General features: G+C 37.8%; 1 protein-coding gene and 2 long non-coding RNA genes across 8 annotated transcripts in view; 1 reads left to right on the top strand and 2 right to left on the bottom strand.

Moving 5' to 3' along the window:
- Nucleotides 1-20,028, top strand: part of NRG1 (neuregulin 1) — a 1,071,954-nt gene that overhangs the window by 581,959 nt on the left and 469,967 nt on the right. The gene's annotated exons all lie outside the window — the stretch shown is intronic.
- The window catches only part of LOC112645079 (uncharacterized), a 51,330-nt gene that overhangs the window by 8,675 nt on the left and 22,627 nt on the right, over nt 1-20,028 (bottom strand). For both annotated transcript variants that reach the window (XR_003126965.3, XR_007402778.1), the window contains exons 2-3: nt 6,789-6,958; nt 6,449-6,595 (exon numbers count right to left, since the gene is read on the bottom strand). This is a non-coding gene — a long non-coding RNA (uncharacterized LOC112645079). The remainder of the gene's footprint in view (nt 1-6,448; nt 6,596-6,788; nt 6,959-20,028) is intronic.
- Nucleotides 13,294-18,316, bottom strand: LOC125752683 (uncharacterized). The gene is made up of 2 exons (XR_007402779.1): nt 17,800-18,316; nt 13,294-13,724 (listed from the first exon to the last, which is right to left on the bottom strand). It is a non-coding gene; the product is annotated as an uncharacterized LOC125752683 (long non-coding RNA).

Below are 20,028 nucleotides of genomic sequence, written 5' to 3'. Positions count from 1 at the left end.
TAAAAAATAGAATTTGAATAAAGAAAGTTCACTCTTAACAATTCCATGTAATGAATAGTTAAGTAGCCACAACGAGGTAGGGTTCAAGTGGGTAACTTTGAAAGTCTTTTCTAGTTTTATTTCTTTTAGTTCTAATTTTCAATATTAGCCTGAGTATCTGGTTAATTTTAGTATAAAAAAATATGCTCAGGGCAGCCCCGGTGGCTCAGCAGTTTAGTACCGCCTTCAGCCCGGGGTGTGATCCTGGAGACCCAGCATCAAGTCCTACATCAGGCTCCCTGCATGGAGCCTGCTTCTCCCTCTGCCTGTGTCTCTGCCTCTCTCTCTCTCTCTCTCTCTCTCCCTCTCATAAATAAATAAATTTTTAAAAAACCTTTAAAAAAATGAAGCCCAATTGAGATATGACTCTACTTTCAATCTCATAATGACATTAGTTATATGCAGTTAGGTTTTTTTCACTTAGCTTTTCACATATGAATGGGCTAGAGAATACCTTTGTCTTTGCCACATAGTACAGTATGTCAGTCCATAAGATTGACTTTCCTCATTAGCCCACAGTCTATCAATCACTGTGGTGTATGTAAACCAATAATATCACGCCCTAATTTACGTTATAGAATACTGGAAGTAAATTTTATTAGCCCCATATGAAAGAAATAAAAAGCTCCCACAATTGAGACATATACAAATATGTGTGTGTACATATAGATGTCATATTTTATGTATATGAGTTATGCAAGTGCATATATTCTCCACCAGGTCAAATTTCCTCTTATCCTACAAACTTTCCTTTAGGAATGAGTTTAAATCTTCTGTTTGTGAAACCAAAGAGAATTTGCCACTAGTGAAATACTTACAAAGAAATGAAGGTAAATAATTCAAAGGACTGACTCAGACTTAAGACAGTTTGATAGTTCTTTCTATACCAAGAAGCACAGAAAATCTCAAAGCAGGCTTGTGCTAACTTGGTGGAAAAAAATCTTTCCTTGGGAGTGCATGATCTTCGATAGGAAATGCTGCAGGAACACCTTGCATCACCAAGCCAATTAGTGCACCGGAAAGCCCAATGATGTTTCCTGTTGGCAACCACCAAGTGAGAGAACTGGAAGGCTACCACCTCTGCTGAGTGCCAAGGCCCCAAAATCTTGCAAGGAACTAAGTGGCGCGTGCCAAGAAAATAGCAAGTGCAGGAAGGAGCAGATAATGCAAGGTTTTGTGTCTCTCCTACAAATGTAAATACTCATTTACAGGGACCAGTTTCAGATTGACAGCTTCAGGATTTGTGAGGATATTGTTAGCCAGAGTGCTCTTGATAGGGCAAGAGGAACAGCAAATGACAATATCATGAGGGGGCCTGGGTGGGTGGGAAACTTACCCATTCCTGCTTTTGCTGTAGCAGTGTGGGAATGGGGAGAGAGCCAATGGTTTCAAGGCAGCTTCTAGCTTCCCTCTGGCAAACAGCCAGACAAGCCCATGACTGTAACATCACCCTCTCCCAGGTTCTAAAATCTCTTTATTATGAACTTCTTGAGATCTGTAAAGTGCCAAATGCCTTTGGCCAACAAGAGAAATACAGAATCGATGTCGCCAAGACATCAGCCACATAAGTCCTGCTCTGATTGGTTTGGGACTTGATGCAATTTAGGATTCTGTAGACACATTTTTCCCCCAATAATGGAACACACAGTCATTGAGGGAGTAGAGGTGGAGGGCAGCCCCCATCTTACAAACACTCAGACATAGCCATCCTGCCCCCAAATATTCTTCAAGACCAAAGCTGTGAGTCTGTCCCTAAGCAACTCAAACACACTGCCTGGAAGTTTTTACACCTTTTTCTATCTGAAATATGCCACATGGAAATATATTATTACTAATCAGGGAAACTCTACATGGCTTCAGAAGGTACCTTAGTGGGAGTTTAAGTTTGATACCTTTCCTTTTAACATTTAGCTGAAATCAGCTATACTGAGAGCTTGCTTTATAACTATGGAGCATGGGAGAGAAGGAAGGCTCTCCTTCCCTAATTCTCCAAAGAAACATGCTAAGGTGGGCTTTGGGGCAGCCGGTGATTCCTGGAAGAGAATACAAAGGAAGTTACAGAAAGGGAGATGGTTATGAACAAATTTCTCATGACTTGAAATATTGCTAATGTTGTGTGCTTCTACAACAGGGAGTATCTTCCTTCCTTCCTTCCTTCCTTCCTTCCTTCCTTCCTTCCTTCCTTCCTTCCTTTTCTGTACCTCTCATGCCACTGCTCCTAGGACCTAGAAAACTCTGGAGTGGTGGGAATAGAGGCTACCCACTGGGAGAGTAGAGATTGGAAAATAGGGAAAATCAGGGAAATAAATCCTAAGAGAAATAGAAAGTTCCTAAAACATTTTGAGTAGAGAAAATGAATGAATTGAATACAGAAACAAAAGATAGTAGAGATTATCCTAAGAGTCCTAAGAGTGCATAGGGAGGACAAAAAGGCCAGGATTTATGTCACTGAAGTAGAAATCAAAGAGAAAAAAAAAAGTATTAATGGTGTGTCAGAGATGTTAAGTAACAGGATTTTTGACCGATGGAACACAAGGGGCAAAGGAAAGGAAGGAGTAAAGCATGACTGAGGTTTCTTGCCGAGGAAACTGGTGAAAGAGAAACTGTCTAACAAAACAGAAGAGTTGGAAGAGGAGACTTATTTGGGGCAGAAAATAACTTATTTTAGATATTTTGACTTTACTAAATTTATGTGTTGTGTCTTAGGGCTCAGTCTCAAATCTTGGTATAAAGTAACATACTGTATAGAGAACACTATTAACTTGAAGAAAGTACATTTGTTTTGTTAAATGTTAAAAATAAAAGATATTTTATGTTATGATTCTACTTTGTGAAAATTTTTTTGGGTATATATGTAGAAAGGAAGATTTAATATTATATACTCTGGCTTATTAATGATAGTTGTGAATAGTATTATTTTCTTTAGTTTCACATTGTTTTGCCCAACCTTTTCATTGTTCTACCTTGAAAGTAAATAGTTTTCTTTGGAATAAAGTATTTAAAGTAAAAGTGTTTAAAAACCTGATAATTCAAATTATTCAAATTGCTCTCATGGCCGAAGAAAAGATAGTTCCAGGAACCCTCCTGGAACTCTGCAAATACTTTTGCAGCTGAATAAAATTGCAAGGATGAATAGTTTTCTTTTTCTCCAATTGTTTGGTATCTTATAGATGTCATGATTATATTTTATGAACCTCAAATCAGAATATATGGCTTAGAAATAAGACAAATTATTAAAAATTGTGCCTGAAAATTTTGTGAGTAGAATGGGAGGTATAGAATTGCTCCAAGATATTTTTTTTTTAAGATTTATTTTATTTATTTGAGAAGGAGAGCAGCTGGGAGGGGCAGAGAGGGAGGGAAAATCTCCAGCAGACTCCATGCTGAATGCGGAGCCCAACATGGGGCACAATCCCACAACCCCAAGATCACAACCTGAGCTGAAACCAGTAGTTGGACGCTTAACTTACTGCACCACCTAGGCACCCCTAGAATTGCTCCCAGTTTAGAGCTGTCGAGGATCTTACTAGTACTTCATCACAGGGAAAGAAACCTGGTTTCTCAGATCATGAAAGACCAGCAGAAAATTACTGGGTATTAGTTGGGTTATTAAAATTTTTCATTTGGGGACAGTTTTAGCTGATCGTGGCTATTAAAAATCCCTTAACTAAGTCCTACTTTTATGTTTCATTCCTGACTTTTAGCAGGGGCCAGATGAAATAAGCCACTATACATTTTTGCAACATGTTTGAAAATACTGTCTAATAAATATAATTTGAGGTATCTTATACAAAGAAGTATATAATAAATATCTTTTATAAGTTTTTACCCAGAAAATTTTAATGGACCTTCAAAATTATTATTTCTTTTTATATGCTAAAATTGTGGAATTTGTCACCATTTTTACTTTTCCATTTGTGACCAGGTTGTTCAAAGCTAATTGTATTACTCACCCATGGTCACTATACTGGCTTCTCTACATATATCATGACTTACAAAATTGTGTTTCTGTGTGCACCACCTCATTGCCTCCATTTATTAGAGTTGCATAGTACCCCAAACTCCTTTTGGAAGAAATCGGGAGAGTACGTTATAAATAATGTGTATCTCCATATATGAAGGGACAGTATGAAAGTATGCAAATATATTCTAGCATCATCTTGTAAATAGATAGGATGATATTCTGTTGCCTACACCCCAAAACAAAATAATAAACCCTATAGTGCCCATAAGAGCAGTAGAACCTACTTATAATAGCAGCATTTTTTTTTAAGATTTTATTTATTTACTCATGAGAGACACACAGAGAGAGAGAGGCAGAGACACAGGCAGAGGGAGAACCAGGCTCCATGCAGGGGGCTGACGTGGGACTCGACCCTGGGTCTCTAGGATCAGGCCCTGGGCTGAAGGCAGGCGCTAAACCACTGAGCCACCCGGGCTGCCATAATAGTAGCATTTTATTGTGCATGCATTTCAGAAGAGAGACTTTGAAAAATGTCCAAATCTTTATTTTAGTTGCTTAGTTTTGCCATAAACTTCAGGTTTATAAGTGTGTGTATTGGCCTGTGAAAGCATTAAAACTGCGGTATTGGGTCTTTGCTTATAGAAGAAATTTATAGACATAGAATTATCATTGAAATGTTTTTATTGAACTTTAATTGACATGCAATTTTATACTATTTTCAGGCACCTGACCCTGATTCAACAATTCTATATATTAGTCAGAAACATAAAATTATCACTGAAAATTTATGTTCAAGAGAAAGTGATGAGCTGGTTTGGAAACTGGTAAAAAGACTGTAGGTGGCCAAAATCTTCCTCTTTGTTACCTTTCTACCTTTGTGAACCTTTGCATGCTAATTATAGGTATTTATAGGGCTTGATTTTAACTAAGAGAAAGAAACTAGAATAGGAATAGCTGTTTAGAGGAATGGAAAATCTTTTAGATATTTATGCAATCCCTAAAGAACGTGGTGAGTGTTGCCTTTTCATTCTTAGTCCTGTGTTTGGTCTTCATGAGGAAATGATTTCTCCTGGATATTGGTGAAGTTCTCTGCAGTTTTAAACTGGCTTTCTTATATATCGTCAGATTCAATGCTCACCACAATTCCATATATATCATCAGATTCAATCTTCATAATAGCCTGTTACTTTAGTTTTTAGTCTAGAAAACTAAAGCTCCAATAAGCTAGCATGTGACTGGCCCAAATTCACAACTTTTGATAGTGGTAGAGTCCAATCAAATCCAAGTTGAGGGTTCTCCATTCTGTATTCCCTCCATTTAATGGAACGAGATTTTGTGATGAAATTAACATCAGCAAAAGGTACAGAACAATGACAGTGACTATTCTATATGGCAGAAAGTATGGATCGCAGTGGAGTGTAAATTCCAAGGCCCAAAAATGTTGATGAATTTACTCTCTACTAATTGTGAAATCTATACATTGGTGAGTGAGGAAATACAGGGTTGTTGTGTTTTTGTTTTTTTTTTTTCCAGAGTCATTATTGGCCAACTGTGTGTTCTGCTAATTATTTTTGCTTTCTGATACCAATATTACTAATGCTTGCTCGTACAAATCTTCCCTTCTCCATATACCTCTGTTTGATAATCTCATACACAAGAGATTTTCCTTCAGTGTCTCATTCTTCTTTCCTTGACAGCTATGTTGTAGGAATTAATTAATACTCTTAGTACCATTCGAATCATTGTTTAAAGCATCAATGGATGCTTTACTCCCAGGTTAACACAACACCCTGCCAGATCCCACAGAGTAGAGCAAAGAGAGGTGAAAGATGTAATGTATCTGTTTTGTTCTTAATAAAGAGCTGCTGACTGAGAACCACACAGCTGTGTGGCTTGCCCACTGTCTAACAAACCCAAGGTCATGGCTGACGGAGTCTCTATACCGATGCTTCTCAAGCCTCTGTTTACATAAATAGTACCTGCTGGAAAATGAAATACAGTTTCCCAGCCGCCACAGTCCAGCTGTTAAATCTAGCATGAGATTAAAAAAGGCTCATTTAAAAAAAAAAAAAAAAAAAAGGCTCATTTAGTAAGATTTTCAGTAATTCTGAGTGTAATGTCACCAACTGCTGTGCTTTGCCTGGGATTGCAAGATTTCCCAGGATTCAGGACTTTCAGTCTTGGCAAACTGAGGTGGTTCACCCCTCAGATTCCAGTGCAGGTGACTGAGGTTGTCACTTTCTAAAATACTATTGTAATTTTGGCATGGTTCCAGGAGTTTGGCCCAATTCAAGAGTAACAAGGAAAATCTATTTTTGGTGCAATTCTCCAAAGGCACACACCTTGGATCACTTAATATAGGACAAACTAAAGTTGTTGGCTGATCATGGTCATTGAATCTCAGAACCAGAGCTGTGTAGCTTGAGAACAAATGAAATTACCAACCTTGCTTCTTTGACTGTAAGAATTCAGATGGTTTGGGGTTTTATTTTTGTTTCTGTTTAATGAATGAGGTCCCTTCCTTTGATTGAAAATGCCGTGGCTGGCCCACATGCAAGTTTGTCTCTGTCTTCAAGACAACTGACATCAAATCTGAAAGAAAAAGAAAAATTTAAATTATGATGATATTAAAGAAAACCCTGACAAATTTATAAATTGCTCTCTTTTATTTCCTGCTCCCCCCTCACTTCTGTCTTTTTGTCTGTAAAGATTATAACTTCTCTAGAAACAGAAGACAAATATTATAAATATTGAGCAGAGTGGAAAGGAATTTTAACTTCATTACCTTTCCGGACTGATGCAGATGATTTGGCCATAAGCAAAAGTGAGGTTTTTTTGGTTCATATGCCATGAATTGGAGTGTGGATATTAGGGGTGGAAACAAGCTATTAGATCATCAGTTCACTTTTCTCTCCAAGCAGCAATTAAATCTGTTTTCTTTTTCTCAGCTCACTTCTTGCTAGAAAAAAAAAAAAAAAAAGAGCATTTCAGCTCCTCTGCTCATGGAGAGTAAGACCAAGCAGAGATCACTTGTCTCTGAACATATGCAGTAACTGAGAGGAGGAGGCAGGAAGGAAGCGGAGGAGAGAAGTGGGAATCACAGTTAACCTAACGGATGACTTTGGCTGCCCCCCTTCAGCTAATGTGAACGGTTTGGCAGTCAGATGCGGCCCTCAGAGAAACAACCGACATTATAACACATCTGAAGGATATGCTCCAACTGCTAGTTTTAATGTACAACTAATCTGAGACGAGTGTGCTGTTATCACAGGGCAGGATAACAGAGATACACCAAGAATTCCTTGCCAGGACTCAAGATGGGAATAAGAAAACTCCAAAAACAAAACATTTTTCAAGAACGATCAAAACAAAACAAACCACATGGTAACTCCAGCCTTCAGGGATCATCTCCTTAAACTGTGCTGTAAGATCTATCCTCTCTTCATCTCCAGTCCAGGAGACATCGTCACACTACAGAAATGATTTCTTGCTTATCTTTGAGGGGTTTCTTTTTTCTACCGCATTTCATCTTGTCCCTTATCTGACTCTTAGCTCGGGGTGAAGCTCCCCAAATTTTCTAAGTTCTGGAGAGGGAGCAAAATATGGCAAAGCTCAATGAGTTTTGCCTATATGCCTAAAACTTCCATGTGCCCTAGAACATTACAAAACTACAGAATTGCCTTTTGGGGGGGGCATTTTATTACATTCTTTTACTTCTCTTACTTAACCACTGCAGATGTCTTGGTCTGTCACATCTGAAATTCTTTTACTGCGTTTTGGTGAGATGCAAGGACACACATAACTAGCTTATTTTTCCCCGTTGGGAAGTTTTGAATATAAGGTGATTGTGTACTTCAGAGATAAGTATGGAAGTCTTTCCTCCAACCAGGGAAGGATTCGATTTTAGCAGTCTATTAAGTAAACAATGGGCACTGAGTTGTGAGTTGGTAAGTAGATCTGCTTACAACTAAGATCACCTAGTGAAACCACAGTTTGTGATTTGTCCCTGCCTCTTTTACATATTTGTATTGTTTGGTTTTTGGTTTTTAGCTTGGACTAGGAGGGTTCAGTTGGGTCTGTTAATTTTTCGGAATGGCTAACTTTGACAGTGAATTACATAAGTCTCTCTCTCTGCATTCATTTCTATTTAAATAATTCACTAAGAACATCTTTGGAAACCTGAGACATGCTTCTGGACAAAAAAACAACAACAATAACACCACACACACACACACACACACACACACACACACACACACAAACACCACGCAGATCTGCAAACAAATAAAGCAGTTGCCAAAGTGTGGTTATCTTTTAGCGTCAGTACTGTGATTTTTAATGTGAAAACATAAAGACTTCCTGTCAGTTTTTGCTTAAAGGGCTGTCTGATTCAATGAACAGCAAACGAAGGAACAAATATAGATATACTAATCTGTGCTCACTCAAAAATGTTGAAACCCTTTGTGGAGAAAACCTGTTTCCTCTGTCATCAGAGTGCCACATTTTTAGAGAAATGGCAAGGTCAGGTTTAGGACTAGTGACGCTCAGACATCCTTAACTACACAGAGAGATATATCATCCTTCAACAGGCCAAGGGCCACCAGCAATCAGCAAATTGGTTGGTTGTTTCTGGGTTGGCATGTGTATACTCACAGTAATCATTTGCTTGTAGGGATGATAAAGTTGACAGCTATAACTACATCTACTTTTTATGTTTCAGAAGCTTTCCTTGCTTCCCTCACTTTTTAAAAAATTAATTTGTGTTTTAAACCATTAGGTTAAGAAGGAGAAGATTCTTATTAACCCTGGTACAACTCATGATATGTCCTATAGAAACTGTTGAACTTTGCAGCCAGAAACTGTGACCAGGCCAAGGATGTGCCTGAATTGAACAGGAAGGTGCTGTTCATAACAGGGACATACTTCCTACCCAGGAACTTGGCAGCTGGAGAAGACAGACACTGAGTTGCAGGGAGCAGACAACTCTTTGGAAGTTAACAAACCTCAATTCTTGCTTGTTCTTTGACTTGTTAGCTCTGAAGCCAAAGGAAATCTCTTAACTTCTCTACTCCTAGGTTTCTTCACCACATCAAATCCAGTGAAATATACTCATGTGCGTTTTTCAGAACAGAGCTTAACCTAAAATTTATATGAATGTGCAAAAAACCTAGAAACACTACAATAACTTTTAAAAAGATGAATATAATGGGAGGAACATATCAACCTGCTGTTAGGCTTTCTATAGCTACAGTCAATCAACACTGTGTGATATTGAAACAGAATAGGTAACTCAGCAATAAAGCCAAAGAAACATGCCTGAGTTTTGACAAAGGTGCAAAAGTGAGTCAGTGAGGAAGTGTGACCTTTTAAAAAAATGGCACTGGAGCCATTGGACATTAAGGTGGGCAAATAGATTATCTACATAACTCTCACATCTTATGTAAAAATTAACTCAAAATCGATCACAGACTCAAATATAAAACTGTAAAATTTGAGGGTAAAACATGGGAGAAAATTATCAGGACCTGGGGTTAGGTGAAGTTTTAGACTTGACATGATAAATATGATCTATAAAAGAAAAAATTCATAAATTGGACCTCATCAAAATTGAAACCTTTCTTCTGCAAAAGTATCGTGACTGGTGATGGCCACATGAACCTACATATGTGATAAATACAAATATATACAAGATGAGTGCATATAAAACCAGTGAAATCTGCTTAAGTTTAGTGGATGTATCGATGTCGATTTCTTGGTCATGATGGAAGTGCAGTCTGCCAAGATGTTACTATTGGGAGAGATTGAACATAGAGTATGTGGGACCTCCCTGTACATTTCTTGCAATTTCCTATCAATCTATAATTATTTCAAGATAAAACCATTTCAGAAAAAAAAAAAAGTTTAAATAACCCAAGGCTTCTGTTTTGTGATTCAACCCATCACATGAAAAAGCTAAGTTTTTGCTGACAAATGTTTCCCTTTGCCTAGTCAATAAAATGTCAAAAGAGAGGGTAATGAAAGGCACCTGAGACTTCCCAAGAATCTATAACCTATGGTCTTTTATAGCAATAGTATCAACAGAAGAAAAGAGGGTGGAACCCTGAGGTGATTCTATGAAACTGTGATTCTCAATCTTTAGCATATATCAGATTCACCAGAGGCCCTGTGAAAACACAGATTTCTCGGCCCCAGCCTCAGAGCATCTGATCGGTAGGTTGGAAGGTTGAGGAGAACAGCACTCAAGAATGCACATTTCTAGCAAGTTCCCATGTGATGTGAATGCCCATACTGAGGCTGCTGGTCAGGAGACCGTACTTAGAAAACTGCTGCCACAGAACTCCTGAGAGTAGCAATTTAAAATTCTCCCAAGAAACTTCCAGGTAGAATGCAATGAAATAAATTAAGAATTCACTATATTTATATCTCTTTTTATGTGTATAGTTTTTTTTTCTTCCCTCTCTCAATATGTTGGCTGATAAAAATGTTCTTTTGGTTCTTCATCTGTGTGGGCTCAAGAGTATGTCGTTGAGTTAATTTACAAAGCCTCTGATTGCACATCTATCACATTCTCAGAAAATATTATCCCAGAAAAATCCATCAACACCACACATAAGCTCCTAAATGTGCTGCACAATTGGCATGCAAGAGAGTGAAAGAAACCAAAAAGTGATCTATTCAGAGGCCTCAAAATGAATTAAAAAGTTAAATCCTATAACAGAATATGGGACTCCATTAGGGGTTCATTTTTATAGGTTTCTAAAATAGAAATGCTGTCCTAGGCAGAGCATTGTCATGATAAGTTGCTCATGCTTTGAAGTCAAATGCCCCACTTCCCCCCCACCCCGAGTTGGCTATGCTGCTTACTAGCAGTTTTAAATTGGTCACAACTATAAACTCCAATTTCTCCACTTATGAAAAGGACTATAATAATGCCTAAATCATAGGAATTGTTAGCAGAATTAATATGAATACATCTAAAACAATTAGCACATGGCTTGACACTTAAATCCTCAATATATAATCGCAGTGATGCTGTTTAGAAGGTTGGAGACAATGATAATTATCAATAATTTTATCTGCTGATCATATTTTGGCAGGTATCCTCCATAACAGAAATTAAATAATGATCATAATCATTGCCATTAGTTATCATTTTATTGAGCAATTGCTATATCCCATTTTCTGTGAAAGGAGTTTGTTTTGTTTTTCAAATCTTCACAACCAGCTTATGGGATAGGTACCATTCTCATTTGCCCTATGAAAAAAACTAAGGCTTAAAGAGTCTAGTATCTTCCTCAAGGTTAGTTACCCAATGTATTATTTTCCTAGGGCTGGGTAATAGAGTACCACAAATTAAGTGACTTTAACAACACAATTTTATTCTCCCATAGTTCTGGAATCCCCATGTCTGAAATCAAGGTATCTGTACAGTTGGTTAATTCTGAGGGCTGAGGGAAAAGATCTGTTTCAGGCTTCTCTGCTTAGCTTATAAATAGCCCTCCTCTCTATGTGCCTCTTCATATTGCCTTTCCTATATACATTCTGTCTTTGTGTCCAGATTTCCCCTTTTGCAAAGGACACCTGCCATATTGGATTGGGACCACCCTAAGGAACTCTTTTTAACTTGATTACCTCTGAAAAGACCACATCTCCAAAGAAGAGCATAGTGTGAGATGTTGTCTTTTATTGGGGGACAGAATTTGACCATAACACCCATGTAGTAAGTGGCCAGGTTGAGATTTTAACCTCCTTCACAGGCAATGCTAGGGACCGGATGTCTGTATCTCCTAAAATTCACATGTTGAAGCCCATGTATGATAGAGCCCCCATGATGGGTTGGTGCCCTTATGAGAAGAGTATCAAAGCCCTCTCTCTCCCCAGTGTGAGGATATAGCAAGAAGATGGCCATCTACAAACCAGAAAGTGAGCTGTCACCAGATAGAGATCCTTCTGCACCTTGATCTTGGACTTGTCAGCCTCCAAAACTATGACACATAAATGTGTGCTAAGCCACCCAACTGATGGTATTTTCTTAGAGCAGCTAGAGCCAACTAAGTAAGGAAATATGCTGCCTTGCCTTCTGCTTATGGGACTTTTAGGAGATATGGACCTCATTGGCAGTGTTACACAGTCAGGTTTATTTGATCCTCATGGCCAACACACATGTTGTTGTTTTTCTTCATATATCACCAACTATTTTTATGAGATACATAAAACTTATAAGAAAACATGGATTTGCTGTCTTCATAATCCATTTGTTGGCAGGATCCCTGCAACAAGTCGTGTTCAGATCATTCTGTGGGAACTTGGGGGAAAAGGGGAAGTAGTCTCTGTATCTACTTTTAGAAACTTCTTAGTCCAAAGTCTAAATATTGAGTCTTGGAATAAGACAAAACCAGTCAAAAGCTACATAAACTAGTCATTTCTAGGAAATGGACCAAAGCAGAAACTAAATTTAAGAAGTATGAGGGCCCTGTCCAGGTTCATGTGTACCAGGTGATTAAGGAGACTCTTTTATTCAGGTTATTGCAGTTACTAAAGAATGTCTCAAAGAAAAAGGAGAGGGGCACCTGGGTGGCTCAGTGGCTGAGCATTCTGCTTTCAGCTCAGGTCATGATCCCCGGGTCCTGGGATCAAATTCCGCCTGCTACTCCCTCTGGCTGTGTCCCTGCGTCTCTCATGAATAAATAAATAAAATCTTAAAAAAAAAGAAAAGGAAGGAGATGTGGAGATATTCTAATATTCTAACAGATATTACAGAACAAAAGGTTGGGGGGGGGGCATTTCTTAAGTGCTTCTGTTTTCCAGGAGCTCGAGGATTAGGTAATGTTCGACATTGTCGATTCCTCCTGTTGTTCAAGACAAATCAATATCATTCAACCCTGAACAACTCAGAGGTGACCCTCATAAAATTCTTGAGTGAGGGTAAGCAAGGTCTAAGAAATATTCTCTTGAAAAATCTTGTTGGCATAGTCCCTGGAAAAATCTGTACTGGGAGGTATTGTATTGTATTGGGAGGTAGTGGTAAAAGTCTGTTGTTTCAGAGTCCTGAAGAGCAGGCTCCTTAAAACAGAGACATTTGAAAAAAATAAGTAAAAGGAAATTTTAATATCAGGGGTGCCTGGATGGCTCAGTCAGTTAGGCATCTGCCTACTGCTGAAGTCGTGATCTCAGGGTCCTGGGATCAAGCCCTGAGACCAGCTCCCTGCTGAGGAACTCCCTTCCTCTCCCTCTCCCTCCGCTCCTGCCCCACTCCATGTTCCATGTTTGCTCTCTCACTCTCTCTCAAATAAATTAATAAAATCTTTAATAAAAATAAGAAATATTAATGTCAAAGATTACATTAAGATAGAGTCAGGAGTTGAACCCTGACGGTGCCAGTCCAGTAGATTCCAAGAAGTTGGTGGAGGAAAATCTTTCAGTTACACAGCACCCTTCATTGAGTTTTTTGAAGCTAGGATGTCCATGGTCTTAGTGATGTTACCTAGTCTTGCTTCACTCTCCTATAGGAGAATGTATGACATGAGCTTTTTACCAGACTTTGCTAGTGGCCCAGGCAGTGGCTCATCATGGCGTTAACCCACCCTATGCGTGGTCTATTGCAACTATGAGCCCTTCAATGTTCATATCAGTTGAATTCTTCAGCTTCCAAGATCATTCAGCCAGCTCCAGGCAACTTAGAATCCCAGAAGGAATACGGTTTTAGTTCTTCTCAGTAATGCTGAGTTAGGGAAGGGGAGAAAAATTGGAAATGTTAGTGTGGAGGGTTGCAGCCAGATACTGAAGTAAACAGGTTAATTTACAAATTTGGTAGATGGATAATTTGGTCTAAGTAGCAGAATCCAGTCCAGTTTATACATAGGTACCAAAACTGGTTTTTGCTCATTGTGGAAAGAAAGTTAAATCTTTCCAGACAAGTCAGAGTTTGCATACTCATCAGTAACCTGCAATTAATAAAAGGCAATTAATAAAATAAAAGACAACAAATATGTTTACAATCTGATGAACTGGAACGGTGTGCTATAGTTTCTATTGAAATTTTTTTAAATGTCTTCCTACGTAACCTCTTTTTTTGATCAAATGTAGTCTCAAAAATTATTCTTGATCACAAAATTAGGCTGGTATTATCTGATTGGGCCTGGTTTTTTGCAGAGGTGCAGCCAGAATAATAATTCCCATATTAGGGCTTCTTCTGTTGACCTTTCTGGAAGTTTTTATAAGGAATCTCAGATTGGATTTTTATAAACCTCTTGAGGCTAGAAAACTAAACCAAGAACTTGTCAACAGATTTCACCTGCAGTATCTATAAATTTAGGTGAATTCTTCTCTTCTGGAAGTTCCCCAAATATCCCAAGTTTCCTGGGCCTGCCAAGTTATGGAAGTGACCTTCCATAACTCACCTAAGGCCAGGAAGGAACCCTGTAAGTGAGGAATCTGGTCATTAACATGACTCTATAAAGTCAACCTTAGTTTTTTAAAAGTGCCTGGTCATATCTGATTAAATGAGTATCTTCTCAAATAAACATTTCAGGCAGGACCATGGTTGCATGCCTAATGTTTCCAATATGCCCTGCTAACAAGGAAAGCAGATTCATATTAAACTTATGCAAATAGCTATATTGTCAATAAAATAAGAATACTTCAAAGAGTTTCTGAATTTTGCAACAGGCAGGCAGGAAGAAAAGATACCATTTACGAGGTTTCATTTCTCTTTATAAAAGCATACGCTCCTGAATTGTTATGAATTACAGATAGCTCAAAAGAGAGAGGTTCCCCATTTCCAGAAAACAGATTATTAAAACATCAACAACATTCAAAATCCACAATCATCCCTGATCAGCTTGTTCAGTTCTTTCTAATACTCACTCTACCTAATCATTGTTGAGCAGTTTCGGAAGCACATCTACTTCACTAGGGTTCTGGAAATCTTGCCTTAGCCCTCGGATATGGTTTCCAGGTTTTTAAGCAACATCAGTAGGCTCTGTCTCAGATCCAAAGTAACCTGGCATAGCCCTTTTCTGTGGGGCTCTGATACAATCTTTCCCTGAAGACAAAATACTCTGGCCTGAAGCTGATTTGCAAGAGCTTTCAGGGAAGCATCAAAGCAAAGCAAAGTCTGTCTCTGGATGACAAGAAACCTAAAATGACTGTGGCTAACATATTACTGATCATTTTTGCAAGTGAAAGATCTGATGAGGGCAATTTACAAGAATCCCCAGTTGAAAAGCACTGGCTTAGAAGACGTTAATTTCAAATATACAAAGTTAAAGCTGTGGCCAAGTTACTGGAAACCATGACTGATAATTCTAGGCTTGTTATTTACTATCAGGAAATGCAGCACCAGGATTCAAATAAATGGAAACATAAACAGCAGGATATTTGGTGATTCTCTAGGACCTTCCTATACAGCCTATGATTTCTGAAATAGTTATAATAACAAACTTTTGCTTCCATAGGGAAAGCTAAGCATCATTTCTGATTTGACAACTCCTATGCAACTTATCAATAGGAACATAACAAATAAACCTAATTGTTTTTACCATCTCTCTTTTTACACAGTGAAATAACAAAGCTTCTGTGATTTCCAGGAAACCCTTGGGATGTATCAAAGGTAGTTTTATTTATTTATTTATTTATTTATTTATTTATTTTTAAGATTTTATTTATTCATAAAGATGGAGAGAGGCAGAGACACAGGCAGAGGGAGAAGCAGGTTCCATATAGGAAGCCTGATGTGGGACTCGATCCTGGGTCTCCAGGATCACACCCCAGGTTGCAGGCGGCGCTAAACCACTGCACCACTGGGTCTGCCCTCAACGGTAGTTTTAAATGCAAAAGATATAATGTAGGAATCAGTTTTGGGAAAGGAAAATATCAAAAGTTGTCACAAGATTTGAACATCTGATGAAGATAAGATCATGGGTTCCTGAAGGCAGGGAATACTTGGCTACATGTTTAATTCATGTCACAGTAAATGATTTTAAACATATACACACACAGTAGCAGGATTGTAAAGAATCTTAGCTTTATCAAAAGTAAGTCTTTGTTCTCGGGAAGCCTGGATTGCTCAGTGGTGAGCACCTGCCTTCGGCCCAGGGCGTGATCCTGGAGTCCCAGGATCGAGTCCCACGTCAGTCTCCCTGCATGGAGCCTGCTTCTCCCTCTGCCTGTGTCTTTGCCTCTCTCTTTCTTTCTCTGTCTTTCTCAGTGTCTCTCATGAATAAATAAATAAAACCTTAAAAAAAAAAAAAAAAGAAGACTTTGTTCTCTTAAATAATCAATGACAGGGACACCTGACTGGCTTAGATGCACAGGACTCCTAATCTCAGGGTCTTGAGTTCAAGCCCCATGTTGGGTGCAGAGATTACATAAACAAACAAACTTTAAATAATCAATGACATGATAGAGGTAATATAAAATACAGAAAATTATTCCAAGACACAAAATCTTTGCCTTCTAGGCAGATTATTCAGAAGTTAAGAAAAACATTTACAACCTCATTGAGGGTAGACCAATCGTTGAGGGTAAAGTTTGTCTTCTTAACAGACAGAAAAACAAATTTGCTTTCCCTTAGTATAGTATTTGATACTAAAGCTCTTTTTTGAAAATCTTATAAATGAATCCACCAAACCCCAGCCAGGTTTGACTACAGCAAAGAAGTTCCTTTTCTGCAAGTTTTCTACAACTTTCTGCATCCATTCCAGTTTTGTCCTATATGTTAACAACTAGCCATTTGAGTTTAGGGTAGTTATTATTTTTTTTTTTTCCTTAACGAAAACACATCCTGCAAATCTTATTACAAAGTTGAACTGCTTTGCCACTATTAATCTTAGTAGGGTCTCATTCATATATATTGATTATAGTTTCAAACCATAGTAACTTTCATTTCACAGAGGAATAACGGAGATGGATAGTTGTGAACTTTCTGGGGATATAAAAGCATTTTGTAGCAGAGTAGCAGAGCTCATGAATACACATCTCATTTTTAGTAACCATTCATATTCCCATAGCATAACATTACAAAGTGACAAAAAGGAACACATATATTAACAGACCCAAGTATAATCTAGCTTGCATGATACATAAAAATGAAAGGAGAAGGCATATAAACTTAAAATTATGCTTAGTGGTCAATATTTCAGTATTCAGTCTTACATAGAAATGATCTAGACTGCCAATGGTGATTCACTAATTTGCTCAGTTTTCAGTAACTCAGTTTAGTATCAAATTTCTTAATCTCTAGAAATTTTAGAAATATTCACTTTATGTAAATGATTATTCCTAAAGCAATTAGAACTTCTTTAGGAGATTTTACAACCTAATGTGGTAATGCTGTCCTGAGACAAGGAAATGTTACATATTCGTGCAATGAGAGGTAAAATCCTTTCTGAATTATAGACACAGACATGCAAACAGAGACACAGAGTTTAGTTTCAATTCTAAAATTTAAGCCATGGGTGAAGAGTAAACACAGAATTACAAAAGTCACTGGTCCATGTCAAAGGGCTGTGTGCTTCCCTGTGGGTATGAATCTTAATTGATTTGAGCTCAAAACAGACAAAATAGGCAAACAGAAAGGTGTAACAAACCAAATTCTCTGTCATCTTTCACCTACGAGAGATAAGATCTTTATAAATAATTAGTCCTTCTATAGAGATCACCAAATGGCCAGGACACAAAATTAAAAGAAGCTAGTATCAGAAAACAAGCAAGTACTCAAAAGGAATAAAACCAGATCCTTGCCGTTGCCAGAAATGGACAAGAGTCCATATCGCAGCACCATGAATTTGACTTACCACTAAGTCCCTGGACCAGAATGAAGCCCAGTGAGTCCCAAGAGGCCTCATTACTTGGCTGGAATAAAGAAGGATTTGTGTTCAAGAACCAATCTATCTAAGTCATGGCACCAAACTGCCAAGCTACACCAGCCAATTAAGGGCATCATTTATTCAAACTATTGCAACAGAGAAAATATCAATTAATGGTGAATGCAGTGAAGAAAAAAGGAAAGGGTCTGGGTTTTATAGAGGCAGGTAAACTTGGAAGTCATCTACAAGTCCTATGGGAGTCATGAGGAAGGATGGAAAGGGGTTTTCTCTCAATATGTGGGGGCAGGTAAGTCCTTGCAGTTAATTATTTGCCAGAGCACAAAGGCTCAAGATTTCTTAATCATTGCTGTTTTACAGAAGCATAGAACTCAGGTAAAGTTCAACATTGTCAGTGCTTTTTATCTTTGCTTTCTCATTTCTTTCAAACAATTTGCTTTGTCGAGGCTACAGGAAATTCTCCTTACCATTCTCCTCCTTGATTGATTCCATAAAATAGATGACGTAAAAAATCTAATTGAATCCCACTGCATTTTAATCATTTATTATGTGACATTATCTCAAGAAAGTTTTTACCCTGTCATTCCAGGAAAGCAAATAAAGTAAGATATTTTGGAGATGGTCTAGTGTCTGACCAGAGGCAAAGAAGAGGTCTGTATATGCGGGGATCACATTCTTGCCATTGAGAGTCACAGTGCAGAATGCATTCATCATTACTTATGTGTGTATTCATTTAACTCCCCCAATAGTTTAATGATTGTCATAACACAAAACTTTATTATGTATGATGCATACTGATTTTTTATTCTGTTCTTTAATTTTTAAAACTGGTAGTGACTCATTAAAATTGATTCCCACGAATGCATCACAAAACATTTTGAAGTACCTGGCTACAATATCTTTAAAATTATATTTATTATAAAAATAATTTAACAGCCTTTCAAAAAATTTGCTACTATCATTTTTGTGGGGTTTTTAAAAATACAAGTATGTGGCCTTCCATCTCTTTCCACATGACATGTGGCAGATTCCCAAGCATAGTTCAATAATTCAGCAGCTTCCAGTACCATATTTGGGTTCTGATGGCGTTTTTTCAGGGATGGTCTGGAATGAAAAATTGAATGATTACAATATAGTTCGCAGATTATGCATAGTCATTCTTTATTCAACAAATGTTGAGTGCCTTTTAGATTCTAGGAATGGTTGCAGGTAATTGAAGACAAATAAGAAAGGCAAAGTTCCTAATGCAGAAAAAAATTGTCACATCTCTTTTATTGAAAAATATAGACTTTTTCCTTCTTATATTCTAATTCTTTTTTTTCAGTATAGGAATACTTTTTAATTTTAAATTACAATAGAGTTGGGCAGTCTGGGTGGCTCAGCGGTTTAGCACCGCCTTCAGCCCAGGACCTGATCCTGGAGTCCCACATCAGGCTTCCTGCATGGAGCCTGCTTCTCCCTCTGCCTGTGTCTCTGCCTCTCTCTCTCTCCCTCTCTCTCTCTCTCCATCATGAATAAATAAATAAATAAATAAAATCTTTTTTAAAAATTCCAATAGAGTTAACCTATGGCATTATATTAGTTTCAGGAGTACAATATAGTGATTTAACAATATCATATGTAACCTGGTGCTCATCCCGACAAGTGCACTCCTTAATCCCCATCACCTGTTTCACTCATACCCCCACCCACCTCATCCCTGGTAACCATGAGTTGACTCTATACAACTACAAATTTGTTTCTTGGTTTGTCCCTCTTTCTCTCTCTTTTTTTTTCCTTTGCTCATTTTTTGTTTGTTTCTTAAATTCCACATGAAATCATAGGGTATTTGTCTTTCTCTGACTTACTTCACTTAGCATTATACTCTCTAGCTCCATGTTGCAAATGGCAAGATTTCACCTTTTTTACAGCCAAGTAATATTCCATTGTATATATAAACCCCATCTTCTTTATCCTTTCATCTGTCAATGGACACTTGGGCTGCTGCCATAATTTGGCTATTGTAAATAGTGCTGCTGTAAACATAGGATGCATGTATTCCTTCAAACTAGTGTTTTTGTATTCTTTGAATGGGATGACTGGATCATAAGATACTTCTATTTTTCACTTTTTGGGCAAATTCCATACTGTTTCCAGTGGCTGCACCAGTTTGCATTCCCACCAATAGTGCAAGAGGGTTCCTTTTTCTTGATATCCTCT

Source organism: Canis lupus, chromosome 16 (genome assembly GCF_003254725.2).
Source record: "Canis lupus dingo isolate Sandy chromosome 16, ASM325472v2, whole genome shotgun sequence".
Taxonomy (NCBI): domain Eukaryota; kingdom Metazoa; phylum Chordata; class Mammalia; order Carnivora; family Canidae; genus Canis; species Canis lupus.
The sequence above is the reverse complement of the archived record's forward strand: the minus strand, read 5'-3'. Positions and strand labels throughout refer to the sequence as shown.